This window comes from Dermochelys coriacea, chromosome 1 (genome assembly GCF_009764565.3).
Source record: "Dermochelys coriacea isolate rDerCor1 chromosome 1, rDerCor1.pri.v4, whole genome shotgun sequence".
Taxonomy (NCBI): Eukaryota; Metazoa; Chordata; order Testudines; family Dermochelyidae; genus Dermochelys; species Dermochelys coriacea.
The window spans coordinates 300,235,974-300,255,830 of record NC_050068.2 but is presented as its reverse complement, the minus strand read 5'-3'; the positions used below and the strand labels follow the sequence as shown (position 1 = coordinate 300,255,830).

The 19,857-nt window shown below is 42.0% G+C and overlaps 1 protein-coding gene across 47 annotated transcripts in view; it reads left to right on the top strand.

The window, feature by feature from the left end:
* The first annotated feature begins 600 nt into the window (after positions 1-600).
* NRCAM (neuronal cell adhesion molecule) overlaps positions 601-19,857 on the top strand; it is a 285,751-nt gene continuing 266,494 nt past the window's right edge. For 13 of the 47 annotated variants that reach the window (XM_043494757.1, XM_043494762.1, XM_038395618.2 and 10 more), the window contains exon 1: positions 612-768. The gene's annotated coding sequence lies outside the window, so the exon portion shown is untranslated. Of the gene's footprint in view, positions 769-1,473; positions 1,618-19,857 lie in introns of those variants that run through there. The other 34 variants (XM_043494834.1, XM_043494866.1, XM_038395499.2 and 31 more) reach the window with 12 other exon arrangements.

Below are 19,857 nucleotides of genomic sequence, written 5' to 3'. Positions count from 1 at the left end.
ATGGGCGGCGGAGACTGCGGGAACCGTGGGGTAGCTCCCCCCAGTGCAAGGCTCCGGAAGTCGACGCCAGCCTCGGTCCCGTGGAAGCACTTCGCCGAGTTAATGCACTTACTGCGTTTTGTGTGTGTGTGTGGGGGGGGGGGGGCACACGCGCAAGCGACTATATAAAAACGATTTCTAAAAAAACCCAACTTCTATACATTCGACCTAATTTCGTAGCGCAGACATAGCCTAAGACAAGGCGGCTTGGTCTATTCTTTACTAAACACTGGGGGGGGGGGGGGACTCGTCTGTTTCGAAAAGAAACGTTTCAGGTGGAGCAGCCCCTCCCCCCAGCGCTGGAAATCCTCGTAGCAGCGGTACATGCCTAGGGGCACCTTGCCGTAGCGCACACGCCGGGGACACGAGCGGCTGTTCCCCGTCTGGGCGGGCTGGGACACTTGTGTTCACGCATGCGCGCCGCACGATCTCCTGAGCCGGGGCGCGCGCACCGTGGCGTGAACGAGCCCAGGCGGCCGCCTCCCACCCGATCAGAGCAAGAGCTCGCCGCCGGCCGCCGCCTGTCCGGCGGGCACGCTCGCGCGCGCGCGCCCCCAGCCTGCTCCGCTCCCTCCAGGCGGCCGCGCGCCCCGCGGCACCGTCGGGGGCGGTGGGCAGGGGAGAGGCTCGGGAGCGCGCCTGCCGGAGCGCTTTGCTCCAGCCTGCCGAGCGGGGAGGAGGGCTCGCCGCACCACCGCCCCGAGCCGCGCAGCGGGGCCGCAGCCAGCCGTGAGTACCGTCCGCGGGGGGGCCTGGGGAGAGGCCGCCGCCTCGCCGGGCCCTTCGGCAGCGGGGAGAGGCGGCGCCGCTGCAGCGCCGGGCATGGGGAACCCGCGCCCCTCCGCCTGCCGGTGTCCTGCGCCGGCTGCCCCCCAATGCCCCGGCAGCCCGGCGGGCGCACGCCCAGCTGGACCGTCCCCGCCGGGCTGCCGGGGCTGTGCAGGGCGGGGGCCCGCGGGGAGCCGTGCTCTGGGGCGGGCGAGAGCGGCGTCCAGTGCCCCGGGGTTTGCGTGCGCCTGAGCGGCACCGGCGTGTGCGTGCGGTGGCCCCGGGCTGTGTAAGGAGCTACTTATACACCCACCTCCGGGCGCGCGCGCGTTTCCCGAGCTCCCTACCGGCGCGCTGCCCGCCGCCCCGGGGTGGGGGTGCCTGGGTGTGGCTCCCCTGCTTGGCCCTGGCACGGGCTCGTTCCCGCCGGGGCAGCGCTACAGGTGCGGGCTGGGAGGGCTGGCTGGTGCCGGGGCACGGCCTGCGGGCGGCAGGTGGCTGGAGCTGCGTGGGGGCCGGTGTGCGGTGCCCAGGTGGGTGCAGGCGGCGGCGGCCGGGGGAGATTGACCGAGCCGACGTCCGCACTGATGCCGGCACTGGGAGAGTCTCTCCCGTCCCTGCTGCCGCGGCCGGAGACGCTGCGCGCGCGCGTCGCGCTCCTTCTCCGCTGACCGGCGTCCAGCCCCGCCGGGCCGGCCTCGCACGCGGCGCGCTCCATTTCACGCGCGGAGCAGGGGGCAGCAGGCTGCGTGCTTTGCGGGGCGCCCGCTTCCCCTGCCTCCCGCAGGCCGCCTTTTCTCACCCTTGCACGTAAGCGGGTTGCAAGTGCGCAGCGGCGAAGGGAAGCAGCTGCCTCCCTTGGGTCCGGCAGGCCGCTGTAGCTGCTGCCCTGTGCTCCCACCCACGCCGCTCCGCCCCCGCCCCCTGCTCCTGTCTCCCTGGCAATGCACGGAAGGAGCTGTCTATGCTGAAGTAGCCAAGTGCATAGGACTAGGGTTGAAGAGCCCCGTGCACGGTGCTAAACGCTTTTCCTGCCCGTAGAGCAGTTTTCTCCTGAGTACTGGTCCTATGGCTGGGGGATCATTCACTGCTACTAAAGCATTAGTGAATTATCATTCGTGCTATTTTTTCTTTTTAGGGGTATCCTGTTATACAGACGGCCATTCGAACTAGACCGGCACAATCTAGCTTAATTTGAAACCTGTCAGATGTATCATTGTCGTTTGAGAGCGTACAGTGTATTTAGTAAAAAGAAAAGGAGTACTTGTGGCACCTTAGAGACTAGCCACAAGTACTCCTTTTCTTTTTGCGAATACAGACTAACACGGCTGCTACTATGAAACCAGTGTATTTAGTAGAACCATTTTATTTTTAACCCCAAGATGCCATGCAGCTCCATCAATAACTGCCTTTTGGCATTTTCCTTGTGGTTAAATTTACATGCACATACTGGTAAATACATATACCCAATGGTTGCAACAAATTAATGGTATATAGATACTGAGGTGTTCATCTGCACCTTTTCTTTGATGCTTGCCTTTTAATGGTAACTGGCAGAAAATGAACATAAAGTCGGTGTGGCAAATGTATTTACCTTTTAGTTAAAAAGTAATAATTAACCTGACCTTGTTCTTGTTCTGTTACTATACCATTGAGCACAAAAGGTTATTTTTGAAGTGTTGAATGTATTTCAGTCAAGGCCTTGTAGTTCAATAGTAAGTTATATCTGATTATCAGGAAAAATCACAAGACTTCCAAGCCGTTAAAAATTTAAGACGATATTGTGCTTCTGTCAAATCTCCAGCGCTGTTCCATATTGGCCATCCGATTAAGAAAGGTAGCGCAAAACATTTCTTTGGTGTTTGTATTATGAGGTAAAGGACATAACAATAGTGTGAGACTGAAGTTTGAGAGTCTAATACTGTCAGGGATGTGAACTTTTCTGTTTATGTAACGACCAATTTTTCACTCTTTACTCAGACAAAACCTTTTGAGTAAGGCAGTGAAGATTAGCACTTTCACTGGTGTTCCCATTCTTCAGCCTTGTAGTATTTCTTTCTCTGTTGCTTTGCTGTTTAGACTCAGATTAAAAATGTGTTTAGTATATAGTGTGGAACAGTGGATAAAAGTTTAAAACCTAATCCTGCACTCATTGAAGTCAGTGGTAAAACTTCCATTAATCCAGTAGCCGTATGATCAATTTCTTAATCTTTTCCAGTTGTTTGACATAATTAACATTACACTTTAAAACTGAAATCGATAGGGCTAGGCGCAGAGTTGGGCATTACTCAGTGTCAGTTGGCATCTGACCCTCATTTTAGATTTCAGTTCTCTATATGTGCTGAGAGAAAAGTCTCAAACTTTGGTCAACAAATATCTATAAATATGTGAGCTGAGAAATGGAAGAAGTTGTTCAGATGGTACAATATTGATATAAGAATTTATTTGAAAATCAATTTACAGGGGCAACAGACATTCTATTTTTAATTCAAACTATTTTATCTCTTATATTTCCATGTATTTGAGGTAGGTTATAGTATAAGCATTTCAGGGAAATCTATATGCAATTAGTTGATGGCTGTATTCATTTTAAAATGTTTAATTACGGAGCAAATGACTTAAATGCTTAAACAAATGAATATTTTTAATACAAGTTACAAAAAAACCCAGATATTTGAAGTCAGAAATATCTGAAATGATATCTAATCTGTGATGTAAAATTAATGTAAATATAGGATTTTTTTTTATGCTGAGGCCATTGAAATGAAATATTACCAGCTGGGAGAATATATGGGGAAAGAGTCTGATGTCCTTACTATGCAGTTAGTCTCACTGACATCAATGGGAATACTGGCAAAATAGGAGAACACTCCTTGTGAGTAAGGGCATCAGAATCTGACCGTTACTTAGCATGCTTTATCTCCAGTGTGGAAAAGATTGTCTAACTGATATTAATTCTGTGGTTGTTAGAAAGAAGGGTTGTAAGAGAGAAAAGGATAATGGTGTAAACATTCAGGTGGATGTTTACTACTTTGCTGGTGCTGCTAGTTAGATCCTGCTGTGTTGGGGTATTGCCTTCTACTGTGGACTCTGCAAAGATGACCGCATAAGCTTTAACTACAAGATTATAATTGTTCAGCAGAGTTAATAGGAGAGCGACAGCGTCACCCAAATTTACCTGTTTTATTGGTGTGCAGGATTGAAATTTCAAGTCAACAAAGGTGATATTTTTTTTTATCCAAGAAGTGAATCTCTACAGTTACTATTTGAATATAAGAAATACTGAGTCCTAAAAGGCTAACTGGCCTATTACACAGATTAAACTACAGAATAAATATAAAAAAGCAACGCTAAATAAATCTGTTTTGCATATCTGTAGCTCTATAGTTTCCCCAAAATTACCTTGAATTGAGATTTGATTTACCCTATGTTTTTCTTGGCTGTCAGATAACAAAGCCAAACACAATTGAAGCCGACATTGTTATTAAGTGGCATTAGGACAGGTTGGTAGTTCTTATTGCATGTATGTTTATGTTCTGTTTTATGTACAGAGCAGGAAAGAAGTGGAAAGTAACACTGAAAAATATATATCTTGGCAGTGTAAACTGAGGGAATGAAGTAGCAGGTCATCTGCTTAGCAGTATGCCGTGGATCTGATATTGCCTTCTTGAGTGGGCTGATAGCGTGTAAAAAAATTCAATATATTTTATTTACAGTGATGATTTGCTGAATTTTAAGATAGCAAGCAAATAGTGCCTATTGTGTGTTACATTAAAGATATTGTCACTTTATGTATACATATTTGATTAATATTGTAAATTGTACTATTCCTACTATAATTTAAAAGATGCTCTAAGCTTTAATACATGGTTCTTTAAGGTTGAAATGATGCTCCCTAAGTTTCATCATACTGTTTGTTGATCAGGAAAGCATAGTTGCAAGCTAGCTATATTGCATTCTTCTGAGCCACTGAAGGCTGGCTGAGCTTTTCAGTTATTTACCTCAATAGAAAAGTGAAAGAAAAAAAAGAAGTGAACAAAGGAGGTCTGTTTTGCCTGTCCCACTTGCTGGGTTGTTGTCTTCGCCCTTTTCAGTGAAGGAGTGGGTATAGCTGGGTCAGAGTTGAAGAACACTAAAAAAGGAATTCAGCTCTCGTGTTGAAATTTAAATGATAGCTTAGTTTGAGTGCAGAGTGCATTTGTTTGAATTGAAAAATTTTGTATTTCTGGAAGCTATAAGTGACAGATGGTGATGGACCAACAGAAAGAGTGTGCTACATAGTTCAGCTAGAGATGCGTTCAGTCCCTATTAAAATGCCCAGTAAACATAGTTATCTGATGAGATTGTTAAGATTGTTGGTAGTGATGCTAGACACTGTGCAACACTAGACATTTGATTGTGCGAATTAAGGGCAAGCCCTTGCAGCTGGCATACAGTCAGATTTACTTGTCTAGCCTAATTGCATTGCAAATATTCATCTTGACCACTCTTCAGCTTTCCTGTTGTAGTGCTTGTTGAATACATACAGAAATGTTCATCTGGATCTTCTATTACTTCCTGCGTTGTTTCAGTTTTGAAATGGTTCAATTCATAATGTGATTACAGCTTTCTCCTTGTTAGCTTTCAGTATGAAGCATAACAGCTTGAATTATAAAATGTTCCTGTAAGAGCTCACAGTACCCTTTTTCTCCTTTAAGCAACTATACTTAGTATTTGATCCAAATCTCTGTGCAAAAAAAAAAAAAAAAACAAAACAAGTCAAATGAGGAAAAAGAACAGTTCAGAAATAGATGTGATAATTTTAAAAAACAGCCGCATTAGAAAAGAGCTTGCCTTTCAAATTGTCAATTAAACAAGACACAATTAAGGCTAACTTGGTTTCTCTTCTGTTTTTTTTATAAATCTAAACACAAGATCTCTGAATTTTGGTGACGCATAAAGAAGAATAAGTTAGCCCTAATTAGGTGGTGTTTGCTCGCACCTTTAAAATATATTGAGACCTTTTTATTTCAGCTATTTCTAAATACAGTTATTGCTGTAGTTCAATATTTTGCCTTAGAATAAATAGAGTTGATCTGTAACTTAATTGCTGGATAAGTTAATATCACTGACCCGTATTCAGGTCCTCAATTTAGACAATGTCCCCAAATATGAATATATTAATTTTAAAACATAATTATCCCAGAAAGGGATGCTTATAAAAATTTATTAGAGCATAAGCTTTCGTGAGTTACAGCTCACTTCATCGGATGCATTTGGTGGAAAAAACAGAGGGGAAATTGATATACACACACAGAAAACATGAAACAATGGGTTTATCATACACACTGTAAGGAGAGTGATCACTTAAGATAAGCCATCACCAGCAGCAGGGGGGGGAAAGGAGGAAAACCTTTCATGGTGACAAGCAAGGTAGGTTATTTCCAGCAGTTAACAAGAATATCTGAGGAACAGTGGGGGGTGGGGTGGGGTGGGGTGGGGGGAGAAATACCATGGGGAAATAGTTTTACTTTGTGTAATGACTCATCCATTCCCAGTCTCTATTCAAGCCTAAGTTAATTGTATCCAGTTTGCAAATTAATTCCAATTCAGCAGTCTCTCGTTGGAGTCTGTTTTTGAAGCTTTTTTCTTGAAGGATAGCCACTCTTAGGTCTGTAATCGGGTGACCGGAGAGATTGAAGTGTTCTCCAACTGGTTTTTGAATGTTATAATTCTTGACGTCTGATTTGTGTCCATTCACTCTTTTACGTAGAGACTGTCCAGTTTGACAAATGTACATGGCAGAGGGGCATTGCTGGCACATGATGGCATAGATCACATTGGTAGATGCGCAGGTGAACGAGCCTCTGATAGTGTGGCTGATGTGATTAGGCCCTATGATGGTGTCCCCTGAATAGATATGTGGACAGAGTTGGCAACGGGCTTTGTTGCAAGGATAGGTTCCTGGGTTGGTGGTTCTGTTGTATGGTGTGTGGTTGCTGGTGAGTATTTGCTTCAGATTGGGGGGCTGTCTATAAGCAAGGACTGGCTTGTCTCCCAAGATCTGTGAGAGTGATGGGTCGTCCTTCAGGATAGGTTGTAGATCCTTGATGATGCGTTGGAGAGGTTTTAGTTGGGGGCTGAAGGTGATGGCTAGTGGTGTTCTGTTATTTTCTTTGTTGGCCCTGTCCTGTAGTAGGTGACTTCTGGGTACTCTTCTGGCTCTGTCAGTCTGTTTCTTCACTTCAGCAGGTGGGTATTATAGTTGTAGGAATGCATGATAGAGATCTTGTAGGTGTTTGTCTCTGTCTGAGGGGTTGGAGCAAATGCGGTTATACCGTAGAGCTTGGCTGTAGACAATGGATCGTGTGGTATGATCTGGATGAAAGCTAGAGGCATGTAGGTAGGATCTGAAGTGAGCTGTAGCTCACGAAAGCTTATGCTCTAATAAATTTGTTAGTCTCTAAGGTGCCACAAGTACTTCTTTTCTCCTTACAGTGTGTATGATAAATCCCATTGTTTCATGTTCTCTGTGTGTGTATATCAATCTCCCCTCTGTTTTTTCCACCAAATGCATCCGATGAAGTGAGCTGTAGCTCACGAAAGCTTATGCTCTAATAAATTTGTTAGTCTCTAAGGTGCCACAAGTACTCCTTTTCTTTTTGCGAATACAGACTAATACGGCTGCTACTCTAAAACTTGTCATTATAAAAATTAGCGTAGCATGATTTTTCACTATTATAACAATTGTTTCTCATTTCCCCCTCCCCCTCAATATCTCGCCATTCCTGTTTGTTGTCATCCATGCTGTTTGTTTAATTTAGATTGTAAAATACTCTGGGAAGGGACCTGTCTTTTTTTTTTTTAAGTGGTCAGTAAGATGCCATTTACACCAATATAAAGATCAGCAAAACATTTTTTAGCAAAAACACCAATAAAGAGACATTTAATGGTTTAAATGCATTACATTGATTGAAGGAAAAATCAAAATTTGCTCCAGGGTTTGGACAGACTAAGGTACAGTATATGACCAGTAGATGCAGAAATTAACTTCACACAACATTTTGTGACCAATAACTCAATGGTAGTGTGTTAACTCATCTGTAAGGATGAATCATTTAACAGAAGGCACTGAATGATGACAACCTCTTCTCCTGCTATTCTCACTGGGGATATTACTGTAGTATGGAAAGTGTATGTGGAAAGGAAAGGCTGTAGAAGTTGGTGGGTAGAGAGCAACATCTATTATGTGAAAGGCTATCATTTAAATGAAAGAGTCAAGGGCAAAAAAGTATTGGAGACTTGAATAGAAAGTAGCAATGAAAGTGAGAGAATTGAGAATAAAATACATAAGAGATTTGAGGAGAAAGGACAATAGTTTTTGATGGAGCATTGAGAGTTGAATGGATTGAAGAAGAATGTACACTTTTGGGAACCAATTGGCATGTAAAATTGTGGTATGAATTGGAGAAACTGTGGAAAAGATACCTAATGGAGGTAAAAGTGAAAAATAGAATAGATCAGGAGGGAAGATAGAATCCTCAGAAAGAAGTTCAGAAGCAGAAAAGATTAGTTACTTGGGAGAAGAACAGTAAAAGGAATAGAAAGTAGAAAGAGAATTGCCTTGGTATTGGCAGATTTTCAGTTCAGTTATACGGGGCATTACAGTGCTTACAACAGGTCATTTTAAGGTTAACATTGCATGTTCCTACCATTTCCCTGAGAGTACAATCTGTCAGTTAAAAAAGGGCTGTTAAAAGATGTTTGTAATAATGTAATGCAGCTATTATCCCCTCTGGAAAGGCTGGTAACTCTGGTGGCTGGAGCAGCACATAGTGTAAGTTAGATCAGTGGTCTTCAAACTGCGAGTCGCGACCCAGTACTGGGTTGCAGGATGTGAGGCCCTGGGTCACGGCGGCTCTGGTCAGCATGGGCCATTTAAAGTCCTGTCGGCAGTGCTACCTGGCTAAGGGAGGCTAGTCCCTACCTGTTCTGATGCCATGCTGTGTCCTGGAAGTGGCCAGCAGCAGGTGTGGTTCGTAGGCAGCAGGGGCTATGGGGCTCTGCACACTGCCCCAAGCACCGGCTGCGCACTCCCATTGGCCGGTTCCTGGCCAATGGGATCCGGGGAGGTGCGGGGGGGGATTGGCACTGACTGCAGGTGAGAGCCGCGCGGAGCCGCTTGTGCGCCTCTGCCTAGAAGCTGGAACTGCTGCTGGCTGCTTCTAGGGTGCAGCGTGGTCTGCGGTGCCAGGACAGGCAGGAAGCCTGCCTTAGTATCCCTGCTGTGCCAGGAGTCCCCCGAGGTAAGCCCACACCCCAATCCTCTGCCCCAGCCCTGAGCTCCGATACCTGGAGCCCCTTCCTGCACCCCAAACCCTCATCCCCGGCCCCACCCCAGAACCTGCTCCCCCAACCCCTTCCTGCACCCCATCCCCCCGACCCTGCCCAGAGTCCCCTCCCACACTCTGAACCCCTCATTCCTGACCCCAGCCCTGGGCCTCTCCCACACCCCAAACCCCTCATCCCCAGCTCTCTTGCGTCTCGGACATCAACAGTTTTCTTCAACTGGGTCACCAGAAAAAAAGTTTGAAAATGACTGATTTAGACAATCCCATGTGCTGTCCAGACTCTCCACAGCACTATGTGTGGCCCTGGTCCTGAGGCTCTTTTTTCTGCCCCAGCACGCTCCTTGGCTAGTTGGACTTGTGAGGGGGTATTTGGAAGGACAGTCTGCTGCTGTTATCCCAATTGCTGTATTGGCTGATACTTCCCCACCTAGAGCTGGGACTTTTAGAGACTCTTTACACTGTTCTGGCATTTTTACCTAGCATACAGGGGCTGGAGTGAGGTTGAGGATTTGACTCAAGTCAATGGAATGCTACTAGCAGTACTGACAAATTCAAAAATTATGTTAATCCCCAAGAAGTCATCTGATTGATTTCAAAATCATGAGATTGAAAAAAAAATGCATTCCTTTTATCTGCCTTTTGGATTTTGTGCTTTCAGGATTCAATTGTGTCACATATGTAAGCTTTTCCCTGAAAACATGGTGACTAGAAACTTCATCATTTTAAAATGAAAGCTGAGATTCTCATATAATTGTCTCCAGAAGCTGGAGCTTTAAGTACAGCAGTCAGATTGTGAGAGTTGTCAGCATAGCACTAGGGATGGATTTGGTCCAGTATGTACAGCAACAGATATCAAAATTAAAAAACCTGAATGTTTGCATATATATATAATTCACATGTACCACGAAGAGGCTTGATTCTCCTGTTTCTCCCGACAGTGTAAATTAGGAGTGACTCCAGTAGAGTTATGCTGGCTTTTATATCCATGTAAGTGAGAGGAGAATCGTGCATTTCAGTTTTGGTGAGCTTTAGTGACTCTTTGTGAGTTAAAAATAAAATGCCAGGCCTAGCTCAAAAGTTAATGTTGATAGAAAAATTTATCTTGCATATTTATAGTGTGCCCATTGCTACAGTATATAGGCATCCATATAAGTGTTTTGTCCTTCTGTTTTCAGAAGGGAATTTCAGATATTGTGTGGCACATGTGGACAGGGTTCACATACTTTTCCCTTCTCAGTTTGATTGGGCTGGAATATTTGAAGCCAGCCCATAAGTCAAAGTTATTCTCCCTAGTTTTATTTTAAAGCTTGTAGTGTCAGCAGAGTTTCTCAGACCATGTCTTGGTTACCTTTTATAAACCTAAACGAATAAATGTAGTCTGGTCAGGAAATACAGCCTTAGGTGCCTCTCTTTAGGCAACTATATTTGAAAAATGCTAACCACTTAGAAGACGTTGTTATGGAGGAAGCTGTATAATCCAGCAGCGGGATTAGAATGGAGGAGACAGAATTGAGAAGAAGGTGCCTGTAGCAAACAGAAACTAGGGGCAGGCTGGAAAAAAGCATAGGGGAATCAGGAAGATGGGTCTTGGAGGAGAAAGAGAACTGAGAGCAGAGACTACGGGCTTGGAACAGAGAAGATGAAAGTCCAGTTCATTAAGGTGCAGAGGGAGAAGACTGATGAGATGCTGACAGTAGACAGAGATCAGAAAGGAATATAGTTGAGTTTTGTCTATGCTACAAAACAAATTTATATATGTTTTTAACACATTCTGAGTAATTTCCATTAAATGGTTTGTTTAAATCACTTCTGTATATTTTTAGAACATTTAAAATAATTAGAAATATTTCTTTAGGGTTTCACAAAACCTAAACCCCTGTGATCTTCTGTTTCAAGTGCTATATGTTTAAAAAGCAAGCATGACAGTAATGGGGACCTACAAGAGGGACATGAATATTCATGTGGGATTTTTTTTCGTAGTTGAATTGAAAGATGAGCTAGAAGCATTTTGATGTGCAAAATAGCAAGCTTGCTCTTGGCCAAGGAAGAGTTCAGAGGAAACTTCATAGGGTGGAACAGATAACCTGGTTTTATCATCCCTTCTTGACTGTATCTATTGTAATACAAGGCCAAATGGAAACATAAAAAAAGAATAAGGGGAGATTCCTTGTAGTAAAACAGCAGTTGATAAAGGAATATTTTATACAGTAAATGATATAAAAATAAATGCAATTAAATAGAAATATGAAATATTCCAAAACTTGTAGGTGATGGATTAAAACCTGGACCCTTTTAGAGTAGGAATTACAAGCTCATAGGAATGTTTGCAATTTATAATACCTGTCTTATTTACATAGTCAGCATCAAACCATGTAAACACACATGGCTTCCAAAAATCCAAAATGCAAAACTATGATTTCTTGTAAAAACATCAAAGCACGGTTTTTATGAATGGCACAATTAACTGCCAATCAGAATTTATCTGGACTGCCAAACAGAGCAAGTTGGAGCAAGATCTCACTGTAGCAGAATAGTACAAATTCTACTAAATCTCTTAAAAAGTATTTATTTAAAATATAACTTAATCACACATCTCTTGTTCTCTGCAGGTCAATTAACACAAGCTGGCCATTGACTAGTTAGTTTCTTGATCCAGATTGTGATGATTATGCATCACATTCATATTGGGGCTAAGTTTTTGAATAAAGAACATTGATTTATGGGGAGATAAAAACAGCTGTGTAAGAGTAGGGAAGGAGAGCAATTATTTAGAGTGATCCAAAACGGTATAAGTAGGAGAAGCTAGATAAAATTAATCAAAGAAAAGCTTGTTCTGAACATCAAAAAATCATATTTTTATTAGACTGTAGAATAGTCTCCCAAGGCAAATAATGGAAGTTCTGCCACTTGAATCATTTACAAATAGCCAGGACAAAACACTCAGAAACAAGTCTATACACGTATGGAGATTGAGAAACTTAATATGAACTATATATTTGTTTTTTCTACTCTAATTTCTATAATTCTTTGATGATTGAGATGTGTAGCATATGTGCAATCTTGCGTTAGCAAAAGGAGTTGTGAGTGGCTGCAGTTAGTCTGCCATCAGACCATTACTCTAATTTGTTCTGTCCTGGCTTCTTTACTGCTTTGCTGTGAGAGCAACCACTCCTGAACTGTGACCTGATAAAACAGTAAAACAAGTTTATTAAGCACAGGAAGAAAAATTTTAAGTGATTACAAGTAATGAGGCATAAAAGTAAGAAGTGGTTACAAGAAAATAAAAGGTAAAAAACAACTAATGTCTAACTTAACAAGCTAAATGAATTCAAAACAAAGGGTCTCTCTCACCACATGGTTCAACAGTCTTGCTGGCTGGAACCCTTTCAGCCAAGACTCCTCCCCCAGTTCAGTGTTACTTTCCTTGTCCTTCAGAGGGTGTTGATGCCAGGCGCAAAGAGAAAGGGAAGAGTATTTTGGGTCATCTGTTCCCTTTATCGTTCTCTTTTTTTTCTTTGAAAATAATCTCCAGCTGGGGTTTAGGAGACAGAAAGTCAGTGAGGATGGGAACCTCCAGCTGTTCCTTTGCCAAGATGTAAATTTCTCGCTTACACCCTTTTCCCTGCCAAAGAATGGCCGGTTAACCAGGTGATTGTCAATTTGATTTTGTTGACACCTGGCTGAGGTGTCAGTTTGCCTTTTGTCTCTGAGAAACTGGATTATGCCTGCTATTCTAAACTTGGAACATGTCTCAGTGATATCATACAGTAGAAATGTATAGATTTACATAGAAGATTGCCACAGATATTTAACCAGGACAACAATGATCAGCAAATTGAGTTTTCAAATGGTACTTCACGGGGCATACTTTGTACAAAATTTATCATCATCTTGTAAAAGGGGTAAACATAGGAATACAGACTGTCACAAATACCATCTTGATCCATGACAGTTTGTGATGCAGAATGTAAATTAGAGGAGGATTCAGTGCAGTTAAGTTAGGGTAGTGCGTATACATGGGGAGTTGAGCCAACATTTTCTGGAATATATTGGTGACTCTATTGATCAGACTGTCTGATCCTATGTGAATTCTGGGTTGTTTCAGATTTGTGCTTTCAGTGTATTTCAGTGTTTAGAAGCTAATTTTGACATAGTGAAGTGAACTGTTAGAGGTACTGAGTTGGCTTTGTTGAGCTGTGGTAAGTTCTTTGAGAAAGTGAGAGAAGAAAAGGGAAAGAAGGCACTGCTGCCTTGGAAGATGCGCAGTGTTTGCAGGCTGTTACATTGGGACTCTGTACATTTGGTGGAAGGGATGTAGGGAGTCTGTTTAGCTGGAGCAGAGAACATTAAGCCAAGAACATATGAGTAGTGTACTTCAGATAATCATATTTAGTACTGTAAATGTTAATGGTGCTCTGTAGGGAAAATAATAGATGCAACAGCCTTTGACCAAAAAAGTTTACAACATAGACCAGCCAAAGTAGGATATAACAGTTGAAATAAGGGAGAGGGTGGAGAAATCATTGGTGAGGGAGCCAACATAGGCAGGAATAATGGGAAAAGAGTCACAAATGACAGTAATGTGTGCAGTATAGAAATCTAAATAGAATACAGTAAAATGTGAAGATAAATTTGAAAGAGGAGGAAATAGTAGGTAAATGGCAATCAAGAAGTAGAAAGACCATAATAAGCTCAAAGGACTGTATAAAAGTAGGTTTGAAGCTAAGAGTGGGTGAATGTGTGGCCCAAAGGGTGTGTCTATGCTGGACTGTTTTTACCTGAGTTAATTGATTGTCAGTTAGGCTTAGGCTAGGGTAACAAACAATTTTATCCTGGAACTAATGCTTGTAGATGCTTGTTGTATACATGCTCACCAAACAAGTTAGCATTTGTAGGAGGAAATGAAAGCACTGTGAATATTGATTTGCAAGGGCAGTACAGATCTCAAAAATCCTCTTGCAGTGTGATCTGCAGCACTCAGATTGAAGGAATAGATAGAAGAGGATTTGAAATTAGACTCTATAGCCTAGTTATACGCAGAAATCTTAAAATGAACATCCATGAGAGGGGACCCTGCCTTTTAATAACTAGCTAGAATATTATGTGACCTTTCTTTCATCTTTGGTAAATGTTAAAAACCTCTAAAGGAGTTAGTCTTGCTTAAATAGTAGACTGCATAGGCTCTCCAGTGCTTTAATGGTTAGAGTATTTGAAATGACACTGCAGTTTAGCAGAGGAACATGTTCAGTTGTTTAAGGTGCAGAAATAATGCTGATATATAGATTTATATAAGAAAAGGAGTACTTGTGGCACCTTAGAGACTAACAAATTTATTTGAGCATAAGCTTTCGTGAGCTACAGCTCACTTCATCGAATGCATCCGATGAAGTGAGCTGTAGCTCACGAAAGCTTATGCTCAAATAAATTTGTTAGTCTCTAAGGTGCCACAAGTACTCCTTTTCTTTTGCGAATACAGACTAACAAAGCTGCTACTCTAAAACCTGTAGATTTATATGTCTAACATCTACTAGATGATGAAAGGTGGATATCACAATTAATTTTATAAAACATGTACGTAAATTATTTCAATATATGCTTTTATCAGTTGCAGGTTTTAACTCTGGTTGTGTGAATTAATATTCAGAATAACCACTGTAGACTGTATCTAAACAATTATCCAATTGTGATGGCTAGAGGTATGCAATAAGCTACATTTCTGACTGTACCTTAAATGTGTGTGTGTGCTTGTTTATTTTGATATATAGTTGTAGTATTTGGAACCAATTTGATGCTGTGAGTGCTCATACACTGAATTACAATTTACAATTACAAATGCAGTTAGTATATTTAAAAAGTCTGCCTTGCAACACTAAACATTACACACCAAAAATCAAAGGATCAGAGAACCTTTCAGTTGTTTCTTGAACCACCTATAAGCCCTAAATATTTGTGAAAACAGACAGGCAAAGCATTTTCTGACTGACCAAGGTTCTTGTGTTTTTTTATTTTTAATAATATTTTTGACCTCAAAATAATGCGCCCCCCCCCGTGACTTGCTCTCTCCCACCCTCAGTAACTTTCATCAGGCTGGGACGGGAGGCTGGGGTTCAGGAGTGGGTACAGGCTCTGGGCTGGGGCAAACGGGTTTGCAGTGTGGGAGGGGGCTCTGGGCTGAGCCTGAGGCAGGGGGTTGGGATGCAGGAGGGGGTGAGGGGTGCAAGCTCTAGGAGGGAGTTTGGGTGCAGGAGGGGACTCTGGGCTGTGGCAGAGTGTTGGGGTGCAGGAGCAGGTACAGGGTACTGGCTCTGGGAGGGGGGTCAGGGCTGGAGCAGAGGGTTGGGGAGCAGGAAGTGGTTTGGGGTGCTGGGAGGGGGCTCAGGTAAGGGCATTGGCATGCAGCCTCCATGCCAGGCAGCACCTGCCTCCGGCAGCTTCCGGTTGGCAGCGCAGCGAGGCTAAGGCAGGCTCCCTGCCTACCTCAGCTCCACAATGCTCCTGAAAGGGGCCAATGGACCCCTGCGAACCCTGTGAGGGACGGGGGCACATGCTCTGTGCGCTGCCCCTCTTTGTAAGCACCACCCCCGCAGCTCTCCCAGCCAATGGGAGCTGTGGGGGTGGTGCTTGCAGGCAGGAGAAGCATGTGGAAGGAGGCACCTACTCCCCTGCCCCTGAGGCTGCGCTGGACGTTTCTGGGAGCGGCTTGGGGCCAGGGTAGGCCGGGAGTCTCCCTTAGCGGCAGCCACACTGCATTACCGGAGATCGCGATCAACTGGGAGATCCTCTAGGATCTCCCAGTCAATCGCGATTGACTGGTTGGTGAGCACTGCTGTAATTGATAGTAGGTGCGTCATTGCAGATGCAAGGTTTAAAAGCCTTCTTAAAAAAACGTTCCCCATTTTTTCCTAAGACTGTGACCAGTTTAGGAACTCCCCCAGAACAAATACTCTTTTTAAAAAAAATTTGCTGCATAGATGTTTGTGTGTGAAAACAAGAAAATGTTCATATAAACTAGTAATTGCAAATTATTAAACAACTAGTTGCAATTTAAAAAAAAATTAAAGTAGGACCTGCCAAATATTCACATCAGGCATAATAAATACCCTGTTCTTCTGTTGTTCGGCAGATCTTAAATTCTTTTAAAATGCAACATGAAAGAACATGTATTGTTTAAAGTATTTCTTTCTTCAGAAGAACAATATGTATAATACCTTGCTTGTCAGAAAGGTTTCTTTTGTTTAAAAAAAAGCAGGATTTGTATCTGTTAATATTATTCACTCTTCAGAAAATGAAGTCTTGTATTTAAACCCAGCTAGTTCAATTTTTGAATAGAGCTTCAGTGTGCGGGGACTAAGAACTATATTGTCAAGAAGATAAAGTGTCCAGCAGCTGGCTTTGTGAGACAGCACCACTATCCAACTTGAAGGACCAGAACAGCCATCTTCTCTTAACTAACTTCATCAACAGTCTGAATAAATGATACAACCTATTGTAAATCTAATTATGCAGTAGCTTATTTACAAGTATAAAATTTGGCTCAGGGAGTAAGTGAATGCTGGGATTTAATTCTGTGAAGTTTTGAAGCATCCAAAGTAAAAGAGCTTTCTGTGCACATCTGCTTTTAATGATTTTTACCATCAAATTATTGGAGATTTATAATGATACAAGAAGCAAGTATTTTGGATGAAGGGAGGGGAGCGAATTCCAAATTCATAGGGCTTTCTTAGAGAGAATGTGGCCAGCAGCCTCTTCTCAATTATTTAAGCAGTGCTTGAGCTCAGGTTCCTCTGCTGATCTCAACTTTGGTGTTATGGCACAGGGTGATAGATCCTAAACAGCTTAAACCTCTAAAAGGTAAGGCTAATACCTTAAACGCCACCCAGAAATACACAGGCAGCCCAGTGCAGGTCATGAAGCACAGGCTCACTATGTTTAAGATGGGATATCTGCTTACTAAACAGCCACTGTGCATCAGGCTCAGATTCCACATCCTTGTAAAGGTGTACCCTATGTAGAGTTCATTGCAGTTGTTTAATCTTGAAGCAACAACGATATGGATAACGGTTCAAGGTATCTATCTGAAAGAATGTGTCACAATCTTTTGGCTGTACATAAATGATGAAAAGCTGATTTGGCTGCAACTGCTATCTGCTCTAGCAGCTGGCAATTCAATGAGACTCTTAACCTGCAAACCTGTACAACAAATGACAGGTGCTCACCCACAATTGAATATTCGATATTCTCGCTGTATCCTCCGGCTGCATATGTGAAGACCCAAATAATTTAGATAGTACACATTCACTTCTGTGAACAGTACCCTTTTAAAAAAATGTTTAACTATCAAAGTAGGTGCATAAACATGGACATTGTTTGGTTCTAGAGTGTAGGCATATGTGCAGTTATTTCAAAGTCACTTTAGACTAGAGGTCTGTTACTGATCTGGCACCAGCGTAAATTGAAATTAACAGTGAAGTTAATGTTGAATCAAGCCTTTGATCTCTTGTTCTTTCATTCATTTATAGTTTGATACTACTTTGATACTATAAATATTTCCATATACTTTAAAGTATATCCCAAGATGTATTCAGAATGTAATCTGAAGAATAGAAAATAGACTTATGCATTAAACATTAGGAAGCAACACCAATGCAGATTAATTTAACTGATTGTGCCAGTTGACTTGTTTTGAGGAATAATTTAAATTAACATTTCCCAAAAGGGGAGAATATAGTTTTGTCTCTCCAAACAACATTTTAAGCAGATAGTGTTCTGTCAAACTGTGGTCTAAAAGTTCTCTCCTTATCTTGTTTTTCCTAATGGAGAACGTTGAAAACATTTGTGGGAAAGTGTAGGGACACTATTTTACATTTTTATGTGATGGCATTTTGTATTTTAGTTACAACCTTGTATTGTATTTTTATATACAGTAAGTGACAATAATAGATGCACTGTTTTAAACCATCCAGTTCCTGAATGCAGAGTCTAAAAAGTCAGAAATCATTATCCTGATGACAGAATCAGAAATCCTAAGTAAAATAGTATTATAGTGCCGATATCCCTTTTAATACTGTACATTTTTTAAAGTGCTTAGAAAGCATAAGACAGTGAAGCAATAGAGCTGAATAGTGCAGAAATGAATCCAAAGCTTGGAAGCAGCCATATTTTGCAAATTTAACGAGGACACTTTTGATTTGAAAATAAATGGAAGACATTTTGCTAGTGGCTTGAAATTTATTGGGGCTTTTTCCTGTCCTTTCCCTCATTTTTAGGTTGTGTTAACATTTTACTTTAGATCATTTCACAGAAGAGGCATATAAACACAGCATGGTGTGTATTTAGAGGAAGCGTACATGATGGTGTGATGTGGGCTAAAGGATTAATTTAATCTGCATGAAGTCAGAATGACCACATTACAAATGAGTGGTAAAACATTGGCTGAGTTGTACATGTCATTTCAAAAAGTGTGAGTAAAACCTTTAAATCACGCCACTATGTATTCTTTATAAGCCACATATGTTGTGTAAAAAAACCTCAAACAACCTGTTCTAGGAATGTTTTACAGAGGATTTAAAAGTATTATTAGGACTTTTTCTGATTTTCTTTAGTTACCATCAGTCCAAATGAACAGAGTTCAGAGGAAGCCACAAAAACTTAAAATGATATAAAATAGCTTTTTTAAACTGAAAATCACTCTGGACACCAAGAGCTAGAAGCAAGTGCTATTTGTTTCTTTGGAAAACTGGGAAATCTCCTCTTGTCAATGGTATAAAGCTCACATTCTAGCCTTGCAGTGACATGAGATACTGTATCTTAAACCTCTCAAGAATCCAGGAATTAATATCACCTAGGCTTTGGGACAGGGTCACTTTTGGAAGGAAAAGAGCTAATCCACATTTGGAAAGACATGAGGGAAAAAATGGGTAGATTATTTTAAATATTTGGAATTGTTTGAAGGTGCTCAGTGGTTTATTTGTTAAAAAATAGTCCTGGAGCAGATGGGCAAAGGGCAGATATTATGGTCAAAGACACAAATTGCATAATCATGTGATTTTAAAAACATCACTTTAATTTCACATTTGTCAGCAGAATATTCCCACTGCTAATGTGATGTGCATGGCTGCATGTCTGTCAGATGTATTTCCAAATATAAAAAGGCATATCCTGATTTCTAGATGCCTTGGACTTAATTTTAAAAACACAGTGACATAAAAACCCAGCAGCAAATATACTGTATGAGGGCAATTCGTGGATTGGATATAACAGTAGTGAATTTAATAATCAAATGGATCTGATGTTATAAGTATTTTTAACATGATTACAGGATGCAAATGGCTTTATGTAAGATGGATTACCTGTGTTTTTAATATTTGATCATTTTAGGGGTAGATGCCTACATTTTATACACAACCCAGTACATTGGGTTTGGAAAGTGGTACTCTTCTGATTGGAATCCTAGATATATTTTTAGTTCTCTTTTCACAGTTTAAAGCGTTGAATTTAAAACCTGTGAGTAGTTATTTTAATAGCTTTCAAAATGGATAGCCTCTTTGGGTATGTCAGCCTGGCAATTTAAAAACCCATGGCTGGCTTGTGTCAGCTGACTTGGGCTTGTGGGGCTCACGCTAAGGGACTATTTAATTGCAGTGTAGATGCTTGGCCTGAAGCCCGGTCTCTAGGACCATGCAAGCTGGGAGGATCCCAGAGCTCAGACTGCAGTCCGAGC